This window comes from Myodes glareolus, chromosome 4 (assembly GCF_982192425.1).
Source record: "Myodes glareolus chromosome 4, mMyoGla1.1, whole genome shotgun sequence".
Taxonomy (NCBI): domain Eukaryota; kingdom Metazoa; phylum Chordata; class Mammalia; order Rodentia; family Cricetidae; genus Myodes; species Myodes glareolus.
Window position 1 is genome coordinate 60033082 of NC_142029.1, and position 15182 is coordinate 60048263.

The window sequence follows — 15182 nt, forward strand, 5'->3', positions numbered from 1 at the left end:
TCACCTAAGGATAATTATATACGAGATGATACTAAGCAGATACTAAGCAGAATCTTCTGGGTGTGCCCCTCTGCTGCAGACCCTCAGTTCTGGAGCGAAAGGCTCACCTCTCCTTGGTTGGTCTATGTTGTCTTTCTGGAAAGTCACATTTACAATTGCAGAGACCTTAGCATTTGGTGGGCCAACACCTTCAGAAACTGTAGTTCTTCCCAGAAACACGAACACGCTCATTGTCCAGAAACATGTGCCTGCCATTTCAGAAGGTTCCACTGTGTTACAAATATCCAGAGCCCTCTCCAGAAGCCTGTAGGAGTCGGAATGCTCGGCCTTACAAATTGCAAATAGTGGCTGCAGTTCTTACTGATAAGAAGGCCGCCATTTTTAGCTACTTACAAGTGTCAGCCTTATAAACAAGCAGGTCAACATCTGCTAAACATTTCCTAAAGATCAGGCTCGCTTCTAAGGGCTCCATCAAGTACATCCAGTCCTTGGGAAAACATTGTAGTAAGTGTTCAAGTTCCATTGTAAGGTTGTGAGGGATGACTTTTCCAAGGACTCCTGGTTAATAAATCAGTGGACCCAGGCTTGAGGGATTTCAACATCCAATGCTTTTCTATTTCTTGTGTCTGGGGTGTGGTGGAGACCACTTGTCCTAACATATCACAATTGAAGAAGTTGCTAGTACTAGGCTTGCTGTTCAAATTTCTATATCTTCCCCCTCCCTTCTCTATTTTCAGCTTTTTTTTTTTTGATGTGGGAGTGTAGCATGGGGTGGGAGTGAAGGGCACACCAATAGAGAAATGACAAGATCCAGCACTAAGAACAAGGGATCAACTCAGTCTCTGAGCTTGCTCAGGAGCCCTCTGGACCTCCCCGCACAAGACACAACCCCCACACTTACTTCACACCTAAGCTTTACACAGAAATTTTTAAATTTGATAATAAGGTAGGCAGGTATATCCACTTCCAGCTGTGGATTCAGAACTCTTTTCCCAGGATATGGTCTTCCTTGTTCTTCAGCCTCCTTTCTAGGCCTTTTCCCTCTTCCTTCACCCTGCTTTCCTGCCCAGAGAACAAGGACAAGAAATGCCATTCTGGGAAATTGAAACCATAAGAATGAAAGCACACTGCCTTTGGGCAGTAAGTCATAAGTCATTGAGATTGGTAGATGGCTGTCCCTGCTCATGTTCCGGGAAGCAGCCATCACAAATGTAGCCAATGTAGAACAAGAATAAATTGGGAAATTGTAACATGAGAACACCTAATGGCAGTAGTTTTTGAATGATAAGGTAACTGATAAGGGCTATTGAGAAAGGAGTGCTGAGACTAAGAATTTGAAAGATTTCTTTTAAGGTCTCAAGCCAGTGTGATCTGGTTTTGGATGACCTACACCGGCTTCTTTAGACTGAAATATTCGCTCAAGTGGAGAAAAGCAATTCATCAAGTGACAGAGCCAAAAGTAATTCTCTGAAAGAAAATCCGCTGGGCCGGTTTGTGCCCTCTGTTTCCTGTGAAGAGACCATGCAATATGGCCTCTCAAGAGCTGACATAGCCTGGGTTTTCCAGTAGTGGCCTTCTTCCTGAGAGCACATGTGGGTATTAGTCTATCCATTACTCTACTGACTGCAACTTTTGTTTGCCAGCCTATTGTTGCCTGAGTTTCTCTACTAGGGGTGATAGAGGCCATGAGCCTGGCCCAAGTGCTGGGTGAGTTTCTACTTTGATGAACCCACACTTGGTGACTCCTCACCTAAAAAGATAGAGCTTTTCTCATTGTGGACTTTGTGGACTGACAGGTACCGTGATCTTGTCTTGTCTAATAACTCATGAAGATGCATCAGAGTTTGAGTTTTGGTAAGACTCTTGTAGAAGACTCAGTAGGGGACTCTCAAACTTATTCAGGTTTGTGCGTCAAACAGAGATGAAGTGAGACTTGCTTCTGGAAGGTTAAGTACCTATACTGGCTAGTTTTTGTCAAGTTGATAGCAACTAGAGTCGCCTTGGAAGAGGGAACCTCAGTTGAGGGAGTCTTCATGAGACTGGCCTGTGGGCATGCTTATGGGAATTTTCTTGACTAATGATAATGTGGGAGGACCCAGCCCCTTGTGGATGATGTCACCCCTGGGAAGATGGTCCTGGGTTGTATAATAAAGCAAGATGAACAAGCCATTGAAGCAAACCAGTCAATAAATAGCCTTCCTTCATGGTCTCTGCTTTAGTTCCTACTTCTAGGTTCCTTCCTTAAACGCCTGTCCTGATTTCTGACAATGTTGGACTATGATCTGCAAACCAAATAAATTATTTTTGTTTTAAAGTTTCTTTGGGTCAGTGTTTTATTTACTAATCAACCAACCAACCAACCAACCACCAACCCACCCAACCCACCAACCACCCATCTACCCAATCAACCAACCAACCAAAGACGACAGTACCCAAGGGACTCTTTTGAACCTAGAGTATACCAAAGTTTTGAAGAAAGAAACTCATAAAGATAGAGTCGTATCTTAGAAGTCAACAGACCCCAGGGAATTAAGAAAGGTGATTCTTGTGGAAAAGCAAAAAAATTTAGGATAGCCCAAACAATCCTGTACAATAAAAGAACTTCTGGAGACATCACAATCCCTGACTTTAAACTCTACTACAGAGCTATAGTACTGAAAAAAGCCTGATATTGGCATAGAAACAGACAAGAGGACCAATGGAACAAAATCAAAGACCCAAATATTAATACATAAACCTACGAACACCTGATTTTTGACAAAGAATATAAACAAAAATAAAAAATGGAGAAAAGAAAGCATATTTAACAAATGGTGCTGGCATAACTAGATATCATCAACATGTAGAAGAATGAAAATAGATTCATATCTTTCACCATGCACAAAATTCAAGTCCAAACGGATCAAAGACCTCAACATAAAGCCAACCACACTGAACCTCATAGAAGAGAAAGTGGTAAGTATACTTGAATGCATTGGCACAGGAGACCACTTCCTAAATATAACTCCAGGAGCACAGACACTGAGAGAAACAATTAATAAATGGGACCTCCTGAAACTGAAAAGCTTCTGTAAAGCAAAGGACACGGTCAACAAGACAAAGCAACAGCCTAAAGAATGGGAAAAGATCTTCACCAACCCTACATCAGACAGAGGTCCGATCTCCAAAATATACAAAGAACTCAAGAAATTGGTCATCAAAGGAACAAATAACCCAATAAAAAAATGAGGTACAGACCTAAACAGAGAATTCTCAACAGAGGAATCTAAAATGGCTGAAAGACACTTAAGAAAATGCTCAATATTCTTAGTCATCAGAGAAATGTAAATCAAAACAACTCTGAGATTTCATCTTACACCTGTAAGAATGGCCAAGATCAAAAATACTGATGACAACTTATGCTGGAGAGGTTGTGGGAAAAAGGGAACACTTATGTATTGCTGGTGGGAATGCAAGCTGGTACAGCCCCTTTGGATGTCAGTGTGGCAATTTCTCATAAAATTAGAAAACAACCATCTTCAAGACCCAGCAATACCACTTTTAGTTATCTATCCAAAGGATGCTCAATTGTGCCCCAAGGACATGTGCTCACCTATGTTCAGAGCAGCATCGTTTGTCATAACTAGAACCTGGAAACAACCTAAAATCCCTCACTGAAGAATGGATAAGGAAAATGTGGTACAGTTACACAATAGAGTACTACACGGCAGAAAAAAAATAACAACAGCTTGAATTTTGCAGGAAAATGGATGGAGCTAGAAAGCATTATTTTGAGTGAGGTAACTCAGACACAGAAAGACATTTATCACATGTACTCACTCATAGGTGGTTTTTAAACACAAAGCAAAGAAAGCCAGCCTACAAACCACAATCCCAGAGAAGTTAGACAACAATGAGGACACTAAGAAAGACTTACATAGATTTAATCTCCATGGGAAGTAGAAAGTAGAAAAAGACAAGATCTCCTGAGTAAATTGGGAGCATGAGGACCTTGGGGGAGGGTTGAAGAGGGGAGGGGAGAGACAGGGAGGGGAGAAGAAAAAATGTAGAGCTCAATAAATATAAATAAAAAATGTATAAAAAAGAAGAAGAGTTCAGAAAGTAAGTAGACCCAGGATTCATTGGGAATTGGAAACTCAGGCAGTTGGAGAAAGGGTAGAAGTTGGACCATTTTTATAATATCCTTTTGGCATAGCAGGGCTTGAAAAGCACAGACATAGCTGGTGTCACTTATGACTGTGATGTTGGGTGAAAATAAGTGTCATCTATATAGGATGGTGTCTGTATCAGGACTCTACACCATTTGTCAGGATTACATGAGATCATATGTGCAACATATTATCTGTATAGTGTTAATAGTTGTAACTAGCAAGTTCTTAGCAGGGTAGCTGCTATAATAATCTATTATCTAACTTCTTCCTCAATCTCTAGCTTACATTTCATAACTATTTTCATGTAGCCTTCAGAAGGTCTAAGAGTTGGTACTAGTAAATCCAGTACATTGCACTACAATTATATGCATTCAGATGGTCTTTGGTAGAGGAAGTAAGAAGAGCTCATGAAGCCAGGGCATAAATAAATACAAGGCTAGGGCCAGGAAAGTATCATGGACACGTTAATCAGGGCGATACTGGGTATCACAGAGATTTGGATATCATGGGAACCTGAAGGACTTATGTCATATCCTTAATGGCAATAGTATTCCAACTCTAGCTTATAGTTGCCATGAAAGTAAATGAACCCAAAAATTCCAGTTCCTTTGATTATTTGAGAGCAGAATACAGAGTTATCAAATGAACTTTTGTAGTTTTAAAAATATCATATAATATCTATGGCCATGCCACCCTGAACAGGACCAACTTCCTGTGATCTCGGAAGCCAAACATACCATATGACAAATAGAATGTATATTCAGGCTATATGGAACTGTCTAGCTGTCAGTGAGAGATTCTTCCCTAATGTAGAGTCTCTACTATGGATTTCTTAATTGGGGTCATTTAACAAATTCACATGAGATGATCTGATTGTCTTTTCTAAGTCCTGTATCTCTGGCAGTTATCCTTCAGTTCCCCAAACTGTAAATCCAAAGTAGGCCTGGGCCAGTAAAGCTGGGATATAGTCATTTGTTTCCTGTTTCAACAAGAATGGGGTTATACATAGACCTTTGGTCCCCACCTAACATTAACCTACTCCAGGTTTGAATTTGTATTTGAGCAGTTGGATAAATTATTGGTTCCTCTTGTTTTCAACTAAACTAAAACTACTTTGTGATTTACTTTACCGGAGTCAGAATGGCTAAGAGCTGTTGCTCAGAATTTCCTCAAATTATGATCTGTCAGTACCCTGTCAGGGGTGGGGGAGGAGTACAAGGAGCTCCACCCCTCCCTGAGCAGTTAGCGTTTGATGGGAGAAGAAGGCACTTTTGTTTAGGGGTCTAGCCAATGATAAGACTCCCAAGATCCTGTAAAGAAATCCTCATTCCGAAAACATCTCTTAGCCATTTGTATTTCTTCTGAGAACTCTCTGTTTACGTATGCAGTCCACTTTTTAATTAAGCTGTTTTCTTAGTACTTAGTTTTTTTGAGGTCCTTGTGTATTCTAGACACTAATCTTCTGTCAGATGTATAGTGGGCAGAGATTTGTTTCTTTCTGTAGGCCACCTCTTCACTCAGGGAAGAGTCTCCTTTGCAGAAGCTTTTCAGTTTCACCAAGTCCCACTTATTGATGGTCTGATCTCCTGGGTGACCAGATCCTATTCAGAAAGTCCTTTCCTAGCCTACATCCTGAAGTGTGCTCCCTACCTTTTTTTTTTTTTTCAACTAAACTAAAACTACTTTGTGATTTACTTTACCGGAGTCAGAATGGCTAAGATCAAGAAAACAAATACTGTCTCGGATGTGGGGCACATTATGCTTGGTTGGTGGGAGTACAATGTGGTGCTGTCTCTGTGGAGTCAGTGTGGTTGTTACTCAGGAAACTAGAAATACATCTATCACAAGACTCAGCTATACCACAGCAGGGCATGCACACAAAGGACTCTATTTTCTACTGCAGACACATGTGCATGTATGAACATATTCATGTTTATAGATGCTCTGTTACCAATAGTCAGGACATGGAAACAACCAACATGCCCAGAACTGATGAACAGATAATGAAAATGTGGTTCCTAAACACAGCGGGATTTTATTCAAATGTAATGAAACACAAGATCATGAAATTTAAAATTAAATAGATGGGACTGGAAACGTTGTACTGAATGAGGTAGCACAGACCCAGGAAGACAAACATTATATAATCTCACTCTTTTTTCCTGTTTTAAAATTGATTTTTATTGAACTCTACATTTTTCTCTGCTCACCATTAAGTGGATCTTAGTATTAAATATTTGATTCGTGTATTTAATTTGGAGTATCTGTTGGATCCAGGAAACTAAAAAGGGACAGTTGACAGTTGAAGGAGGAAAAGATCTTAAGGGAGGTACTGGTGGCAGAATACAGGTAATATGAAAGGGGAAGGTGGAACAAGAAGGAGGGCAACTTAAGTGGGGAGAGGGATGGGAGGTAAGGCATAGGAGGGGATCAAACTCTGGGTATATTTGAACGAAATCATATGGAAACTTAACTTACTATTTTAGAACATTGCATATCATACAAAAAGTTTGATTGGAGTTGTCTTACACAGGGTGGTGTTCATTCCAGAGGCCATAGGCTGCCACGTAAAAATTCCAGTGCCAGATGTGGGATACCTTCCCTCGCGTTGTTGCTTAGAGTTGTCCCAGAGATCACCCAAAGCAAGACAGGATCTTGAGACTGTTCTTGGTTGCCTAGAATTTGATGGTAAGACCTATTGCTGAAAACACCACACACACTGTTCATAGGACATGGGAAAAATCAAGTCAGTACTAACCAGGAAGCTTCATATCTGTTGATTAGGTCCCATAGTACTGAGAGGTACTCTGCAGACTGCTGGGAAAAGTTATCAGCAGTCTTATCCAGCTAGGAGCTGTATGAGCTGCAATAATGACCGGCATGGCACACTATGCTCAAGGGTTCAATAGCACACACATTGTATGGGAGTATCCAATTGCTTTATGGTTAGACTATTCAGGAGAAAACATGTACCTAGTATTGTAGATCTGGCCAAGAACTCATGGTTGGGAGCTCACAGGCCCTGGAGTGAGTCTACAACTGTCACTTCTGCTAGGTGGGCATTGCACTGAAGTTCCCTCTATATTTGTGACTCTCTAACCCCAGATGAGAGCAGCTCCCAGACTCATTAGAGAAGTTTCTTTGTGCGGTAGATGGTAGCTAATGCAGAAACTCAGTCAAAGGACAGAGAATAAGTGACAGCTACAAATTGGACATCTATATAGCAACCCCTCCCCAAGGCTAAGGGACCATCTTGGAAGAAATGGCAGAACCATCCTAAGAGACAAAGTTTGCACCCATAAACCCACAGAGGTTGCATTGATGCAGCCAGCCATAACCTCAGCAACCAGTTCTGCTTGTGCATGCTTATTAAGTCAGCCAACATTCTAGCAGGGAATGTGAAGGGGCTGATGAACCCCCACCCCTAACTGAGGAGCTATGGGCACAAAGTTCAGGGGGTAGGAATGTTGGGGAGAAGCTGGGAGAAGTAAAGAATGAATATACTCAAAGCATATTATATGAAATTCTCAACGAATTAATAGAAAGAACAAACAACCCCTAAACAAACCATCATCACGCTCCTTTAAGTAATCCTAATGAAACTCACTGGATCACACACAAGAGAAGTAAATTAAAAAAAATAAAATTAAAAAAAAGTAGAAGGGAAGCTAATTGGAAGTGGAAGGAAATTAGTGAGGATGAGAGGGGGACATAAGAGGGCGATGGCTATGAATATGACTGAAAGATGAGCATTGTGAAAATGTCATAATAACCCCATTATTATGCATAATTAATATATGCCAATAAAATTTAAGCCAAATGGTTCTTATGCTTTGGCTTTGGGTTTTATGGAAGGATTTGGGGAGGGCGGCATAGAACCTGACGTGAGAGAAAGAGCAAGCTGTATTAGCACCTTCCTAAGTCACAAATACTTTGTATCATGAATTTGTTCTGCAAAGCTGGCACACCACCTAGGCTGAGCATTTGATGAATGATTCCAGCAACCTATCCACCTGGGTTCTAACAAGGAAGCAAGTGTCCCTCTAAAGACTATTCTACCGTCTCTGAATTCTAATGTTCAAATCTTGGGGACTAGAATTACATTAAGTGTGTAGATAAATTTTGGGAGACTTGACATCATTATGACAGCAAATTCTCCCACCCAAGAGCATAGAATGTTCCTCAACTGGTTCAATTACTATTTTTATATCCTTTAGTGAAAATTTATGGTCCCTTTTATTTAGTCCTGTATGTTTCTTATTAACTCTGTCTCTAGCTGTTCCATGCATTTCAATACTATTTTGAATGCAATCTTTTCCCATCATGTTTTCTAACTAATTACCTAGTTCTTACTGGCATATTGGAAAGCTATTTTTATGTATTTATTTTGTAATTGCTACTGAACTATTTTATTAGTTCATATAGTTTTATATCTTTGGGGGTAACTAATCATACAATATAGACTATGTGGCTTAACTGCTTTAGGTATTCCTTCTACTAGCGCCAGAGGGAATACTGGGTGAGTACGCCACTGTTCCATGGAGGCCAGATACAGTGCAACGTTCTCAATCTCCTTTCTGTTGGAAGACAATCCTCTATGGCTCTGCCGCACTCATGAACATATTCTTCCTTTTGCTTTTGGGAGATTGGATCACTCTTGGTAGCATCAGCCTACTGTGAATTTGACATAATTTCTCAGCCTCCAGAGTGCTGGGATTTCGGGAAGTGCTGGGATTATGGGAATACATCATCATGCCCAACTTTATGTAAACAATCTGACCTTGACATTTTGCATTCTTCTGAGCTGCCTGTTCAAAGTTAGTTATATAGTGAGTGATCTCAGAAGATAACTGTGGTAGGGAAACAGATTCAGGTTTCTTAAGATCAAAATCCTTTTTACAACATCTCATTGCAGTGCTGATATTCTCAGGCCCTCTTCACATCCTCAGGTACTGGTACTATAATGCAGATAATAGTGGTGTCTACCGTTAGTGATGCAAGTAATAAACAGCCCTTTATCTTGCTTATTCAGAAATCTTCTTTCTTCTACCATGAAATGTAGAATCCATGAAACATACTAGGATAGCTTGCTACCTTATATGTGGGGTATAATCTCAGACTCTCTCATATTCTTAGTATTTTTTGTGATGAGGATAGGATGTGGGCAGAATCATACCTTTCTGGAAAAGAAAAGATGAGGACCTCGTAATCTTATAACTGGTGCCTGGGCAAAGTATATGAAATTGGTAGCAAACATGTTCTTTAAATTGTATGGCCAACTGAACTATAAATGGTCCTCTACTTTATTGCCCATTAGTGAGAATGAATGAGGATAGGTTGGGGGAAATGGTTGCAGGATGAGTTCCAGGAAGTAACTTCAAAGTCAGCAACCTAAACGGTGTCCTAGTTGGTGCTAATTGTTCCCAAACAGGGGATCTTCCTTTTCAGTGCTGTGGTCCGGCTGAAAATGGCTCCACTGGAGTGGGTAGTGCTAAGGTTTGCTCTGAGCAGGAATATGCTTCCACTCTACACAGGCAATAGTTGCAGAGATGTACACCTAGCCTAGGTATAAAGGAGCAAGCTGGTCGTTAAACACTTAGAAGATGAGCTGAGCACTTAGATGAAGGATGGGTGTGCTGACGTAGGATGACATGAATTGGAATTCTCATGGCTCAACTTATTCTGTAATCTGTTATGTCAAACTTAGATTCAAATGGAACCAAAAAAAAGAAGAAAGAAAGAAAAAAATAAAAAAAAAGGTCTCAGGGTATTTCTTTTCTGTTTCTTCTCCTCCTCTTCCTCCTCCGTCTTCTTTTCCTCCTTCTTCTCCTTCTTTTATTTTGCTGAGTTCCAGCTGCTATAAGGGGACTTTGATCCCTTTGGGAGGATTCCTCCAAGAAATGCAAACTCCCTTGGGAATCTATAGTTGAAACATTTTGGATGTAATTGTCCTGGCTGGGTGTACAATGTTGATAAAGGTGGCAGGTTGCAGAATAATAACGTGACTCAAAACAATCTTGATATATCCCTGAGAGCAACTTGACTACAGTGGAAAATCTGAGCTCTTTTGTTGAAATCAGGCAAGGACTTAAACAATGTTCTGTTAGCAATGGCTCGGCACAGGGATCAGCAAGCTTTCTCTCTAAAGGACTAGACAGTAAATATGTGAAGCTTTGTGGACCATGCTTTCTCCATTGTGACTACTGATCTCTGCTACTGCAGCATAAAACCAGCCACAGGCATTATGTGAACAAATGGATGTGGCTTTGTCCCAACAAAATCTTATATACAAAAGTAGGCAGCAAGCTGGCATGCTTCACAGGCTGTAGCTTGCTGCCCCTTGGCACAAAAGATGTCTTGGATTAAGGTGGCATCTTCAGAGAAGGCTGCAGCTGTGTAAGCCAAGCTTAAGTCAGCAAAAGGGTGCAAATCCCTTGGCTTCAAGCAAAGAGTGAAGTGTATAAAGGGATGCTCAGAGAAGGAGTACCCATGGCTGAGGTAGCTTGCTTCAACCACCAGGGCTTTGTTGTCTGAGACCGAGCGTTAGGTGGGGAGAAAACACTGGAAGTTCATTTGTGCGAGTCATGATGCTGAAAATCAAAAGTAAACAAGAAACAATCCTACCCTCCTTTCTTCCCAACTCCTATCCTATCTACTTAATTTCAGAGGAGTAAGATTTAAATAGGGATAGCGTTCTGTCAAAGAGGGGCACATGCTGGGGGGGGGGGGCTTCAGAACGGGGTCCTCAGCTTTTAGGTCTGATGGACGTGAGTGCCTAAGTCACTATATTAATCACAGATCTGCAGAATGAAAAGGCCCTGCATTCAGCTGTTGTATTCATGGCACTTGGACAATGGTAGTCTTGGACATTGTCAAAAAAATTTTTTAAGGCTCTACTAACATCTGAGGCTTAAGACTGGCTTATTCTAACAAGGGCAGTCTCCATTATATATTAGCAGGGATCCCTAAGTACCAATTGCTCTAGTGTGGGTTCACTGTGTCATCCTTCTTCTGCAACTACATTTTTTTAAACAGATGATCTCGTGTTGGGGGGTATTAAGGTGAATGTGTCTCCCTAAAATTCTTAGGTTGAAACATAGACCCACCCAGTGTGATTATACTTGGAGACGGAACCTTTGAAGAGGTAATTAAAATTGGCATGGTGGCACATACCTGTAATTCCAGTTACTTGGGAAGTGGAAGCAGGAGAGTTGTGAGTTTTGAGGGCTTCTTAGGGCAACTTAGTGGGACTGTGTCTTAAAGAAGGGAAGAAACAAAGAAAAATAAAGGCAATTAAGTTGGAATGAGGTCCCATTAGTGAGGTTTTAATCTACTATTAACCGTGCCCTTAGCAGAAGGAACAAGACCCCAGAGGTGTGCATGGACAGATCAGAAGGCCAAAGGAGACAACCTACAAACAAGGAGAAACCTCAGGTGGCATTAGATATGCTGATACCTTGAGCTTTTGACCTCCCAGCATTCAGGACTGTGAGAACTAAATTTCTGAGGTGCCCCTCCAGCCTGTATTTTGTTATATCAGCCCTGCGGAGGGGTACAGCTGACAGATCAGAAACCTCAGACTCCGAGGCCCTGACTCTAGTCCTTCATCCTTCTGTCAGCAGGGCTGGATGATAAGCCTCGGCATTTTTAGACATCTCAGAAAATAAAGATTCGGTAGAGGGGAGTAATCAAGGGAAAAAAAAATCCATTTCCTCAGATTCCACCCCCCACTTCTAACCCATCACCAAAAAGATGAATCAGCTTCTTGGTTCACTGAGAATTTTGTGGTGGGGTGCTCAAAATAGACATGCTAGAGGAAACAGAACCCCCTGACACTGTATATCAGATCACTGGACTGATTCCCCATAGTAAGCTCTGTTTTCCTCCTCTGTGGTGCTACCTAGTGGAAATTCCAGGAGTCATTAGGGCTTATCTTACATGCAGCTCTCTCTAGGATTGTAATCACACAGTAGATAAGGTGGTATTGTCTCCTGATGTTAGCTGAAATGCTGAAGGTCCTCTGAAATACATTCAGATCAGCCTCGGCTTGTTTGTTCGGGATTGTTGTGGTTTACAGAAGTGCCTTCGATTTTTTGGTGGACTAATATGGAGTCTGTGTAATCACCGGGATATCTTGATATGTTTGGGTTGGTATTTGGGTCAAGTTGAACACTCAATACAAAAACTCAAAGAGAAAGCCCAAAGTAGACCATAATGATTTATAGTATTTGTTCAACTGATTGAGTCTGGGACTCTGAGAATCTAATTTGTCACTACTAGTCTTAGATGCTACCTGAGATAAATAATGGGATTAATCTTCGGCTATCTTGACCCGAATAACTGGAATGGCCAACCAAGTAGGGTACTCATAGAACAGTATTCCAGATGACCTAATACTGTGAAATGAGCGATGGATATTGCTTGATACCCATTCCTGGGTCTCTTTACAACACATAAATGAGGTACCTCATGTCCTTTGTTTTAGACAATGTTTCGAGAATGTATATCTCCTTGGGAGATACCATTTCTTCTTCTATGTGGCATCAGGTTTGATTATAATCTTAAAAGTTAGAGAAGATACTGTCTCATTGCAGAGGAGAATAGCATTGCCTAAGTCCATTGTAAATGACTTGGATTCCCTAAACTCAGAGTTCCTCTTCTGCGATAGAACCTGCTATGCTCAGTGGTCAACTGAGCCCTCTTCACTGTAGGGGTTGGACTTGGGGAATTGTCACAAAAATGCTAAAATTCTCTCTGCAATTGCAAACAATAAATGATCTGTCATCTCAGACCCAGGAATGCCCTGTTCTCCATTAATGTGGCAGGAGGCTAACCCATTAAGTTGGAAGAAAGGTAAAATATCAACCAATTCATAGCTCATAGAGTGTGGAAGAGGGCAGCTGGGCATGTGATATATCAGGGTATAAAGTACTAAATTATCAGAGAGTACTAGATATTCAGACGGACAGAAGGTCATAGGGCCATGATCATCCTCTACCGGAGTCTATGGCAGACCACTTAGTCTCTAGGGAGGCCATACCTCTTTTTATTTAATAAGAAACGCTCTTCGCTCTGACGTCTTCCAGATTTCCTTAGTAAGAGAAGTTTTGTTTGATGTGTTTTCTCTTTTGCTAGGGATTGCCCTGTGACTTATGAAGAGATCCAGAAAAATTTGTCATTCACTTCCAGCCTTTCTTTTTGTGCTTCCCTCTTCTTCCCAGGTATCTTCAATGGAAGCCCATTTTCATAGAAAAAACCGTTAATGCTTATTGTATAGACGAATTCTGATCCAAATCATTAGAGTGTTATTTTTCTTAGAGAATGTTCTTTGAGCTTATCTGTATTTTTTTTTTGAAAAAAATGGCTCTTGTAGGTGGAAGACATTTACAGCATTTTGAGCAGGTGGAGGTATTTGGATGAACTTTCTGATACTTTCTACCATGTCTGCATAAACTTGACTTGGTCTATGTGACTGACAAGTGCTGGGAATGGTTGGTTTTCTGATACTTCTCCTCTATATACTTGTGGTTTCCTTAAGTAAAGTTGCAGTATCCTAAAAAAGGAAAGAAGAGATCTAGAAATACATTACCTTTTAAAGATCTTACAAATCCCAACTGGCTGCAGTGCCCTAGGCCTTAATTTTTCATGCTATGGGGCTCTTTCCAGAAATTTGTAGGACATCTAAAGAGAGGGTTTTTAAAGCAACCTTCATTCTAATTAACTTGGCCTATTTTTGAAGGAATGGGAATGATTAACTCAGTGATTAATTGAGATTGCTAAAGGTGATGGCAGACCTGAACCTAAATGCTCTCATAAATCCCTCTTCTCTTGCTTAGAATGAACACACCATGGGCTAAAGGGCAGAGGTTATTAGAGTGAATGAGGTTATTGCCTTTTAGAGGTGGATGGTGTCCTTTCACTTAGGGCGGCAGTTAGGAGCGAGGAGAAGAAATCTTCATTGCTCTCACATTTGGACCGTATGGTGCATTCCCTAATGTAATGTGAAAGATCATCGTCAGAGTAAAGAAAAGAGTAGAGTGCCTGGAAGCTCAGGGCTGCTCCTGCCAATAATATCAGAAACCACTCAGGGAGAGTAGCGGCCTGCTAATGCGCCATCTCAGAAGATCTGACAGCTCTGAAAGGGCCGGCGGGAGAATGCCCTCAGATCTACAATAGTTCCACTTTCTTTTAAGAAATTTACATTTCATTCCCTTTACTCTGCCTTTCGACCACTTCCTCCCCTCACGCAGGTACCCACTTCTTATATCATTGATATCCATACCCATGTTTCTGTCTATGTGTATCTAAATTCTGCATGAGAGAAGATGTAATGTTTGTCTTTCTGACTCTGTTTATTTTCCTTAACATGATCTCCATAGAAATTTTCCTGTAGATGACATAATTTTATACTTAGAACCTCATAGAACGCCATTGTGTGTATATGAAATATAGTCTATCCGTTTAATTTGTTGATGGACATCTAGGATATTTATTGGTTGCACATCTTGGCTATTGCGAATTGTGCTGCAATAAGCATGATTCACAAACATGTCTGTAGTGCGCTGACTTAGATTCCCTTGACTATGAAGGGATATATGGCCAGGAGTGGGGCAGCTGGATCATATGTTAGTTAGAGCTTTCATTGTGTGAGAAACCTCCACCCTGACTTCTGTTGCGGTGAACCAGTTTGCAGCCCCATCAGCAGTCTGTAAGGATTCTTTTTCCTTCCATATTCTTACCAGAATCTGTGGTCATTTGATTTCATGGTGACAGCCATTCTGACTGGGGTACAATGAAATCTCATAAAACTTATAATTTATATTTCTCTGATAACTAAGGAACGTTGAATGTTTTTTTTCAAATATTTATTTCGTATTTATATTTCTTCTTTTAAGATTTCCTGATTGGATAGTTTCATTTTGGTGTGTACGTTTTTGGATTCCTTGTAGATATTTATATTCTTTAGTCTCTCACCACTCTGTTGTTTCCTTTGCTGCCCAGGAGCTGTTAAACTTCAAAAAAATCTTATTT